The sequence below is a fragment of the Bison bison genome, unplaced genomic scaffold, assembly GCF_000754665.1.
Source record: "Bison bison bison isolate TAMUID 2011002044 unplaced genomic scaffold, Bison_UMD1.0 scf7180017864529, whole genome shotgun sequence".
In the NCBI taxonomy this organism is placed as follows: Eukaryota; Metazoa; Chordata; class Mammalia; order Artiodactyla; family Bovidae; genus Bison; species Bison bison.
Window position 1 is genome coordinate 1,601,208 of NW_011495079.1, and position 1,279 is coordinate 1,602,486.

Here is a 1,279-nt window from a genome sequence, read left to right on the forward strand (position 1 = left end):
CTGTGGTCCATGTGATCAGATTTGTTAGTTTTCTGTGATTGTGGTTTTCAGTCTGTCTGCCCTCTGGTGGAGAAGGACAAGAGGCTTATGGAAGATTTCTGACATATTTGTAATTACCCATTTTTGTTGTCTATATGCCTTGGCACTTCTAGAGCATAAAGAAAGAACTTTGTTATGTGACAATTTATTGTTATTCAGTTGCTATGTCATGTCAATGCTTTGCAACCCCATGAACTGCAGCACACCAGACTCCTCTGTCCTCCACTATCTCATGGAGTTTGCTCAAATTCATGCCCATTGTTTCAGTGATGATATCTAACCATCTCATCCTCTGCAGCCTCCTTCTCCTTTTACCTTCAATCTTTCCCAGCATCAGGGTACCCTTCGTGGATCACAGCCTTGTTGAGGCAAAGGGGTTTGCGTAAATCAATGAAGCTGTGAGCCATGCCGTTCAGGCCACCCAAAACGGATGTGTCACAGTGAAGAGTTCTGACAAAACATGGTCAACTGGAGGAGGAAATGTCAATCCACTCCAGTATTCTTGCCTCGAGAATCCCATGAAGAGTATGCGGCCAGACCTCCTATGTGATCACGAGCTGCTCAAGTCAGAGTTCACATGTTATTCTCTGTGGTCCTGGTGGCCACCATGGGCCTTGGCACTCAGTAGAAGATCAGAAAATATCTTACAGATCACATGATCTGGTTGTATCAACTTTATTTGGCCCCCAATACATGTCAACATGACCATAAACACAAACAGGAGCAATGACACACATTCATTTCTGCAAACATCTGTAGGAGAGGTCCCTGCAACTTACACAGCCAACATAGACAAACCATTTTAGCCCATGGGTAACTTTAAAAAGTCCCACTTTCCAGAAAAATCAGATCAATGCAGTAAAGGAATAAGATGGTGGCAAGACAGAGCTCCTCTCTCTTGCCTAGTCATTTGTTATGACTAGCTTCTTCATTTCATGGAAGAGTTTCTGAGAAGGCCAGATTTGCCTTGATATCCTCCAGATATTTAGGTGCCTCCTATGTGGCAGATTTTTCAAACATGGAATGACAAGCTGAGCCAGTGTCCCCCTATTGCTGGGGGAACTGTGGTGGCATTTAGGAGGAAATGACCCATCAGGCACAATAGGAAGGCAAGTTAAGCTTGGGGCTGGAAGTAGAGCCTGCTACAGAATGGTTACGGAAGTGTGAGATGGAGCCCTTCCCTAAAATATTCCCTAACAAGCTCAAATTTTTGAACATCTAATTACTTTTAATGTAGCCC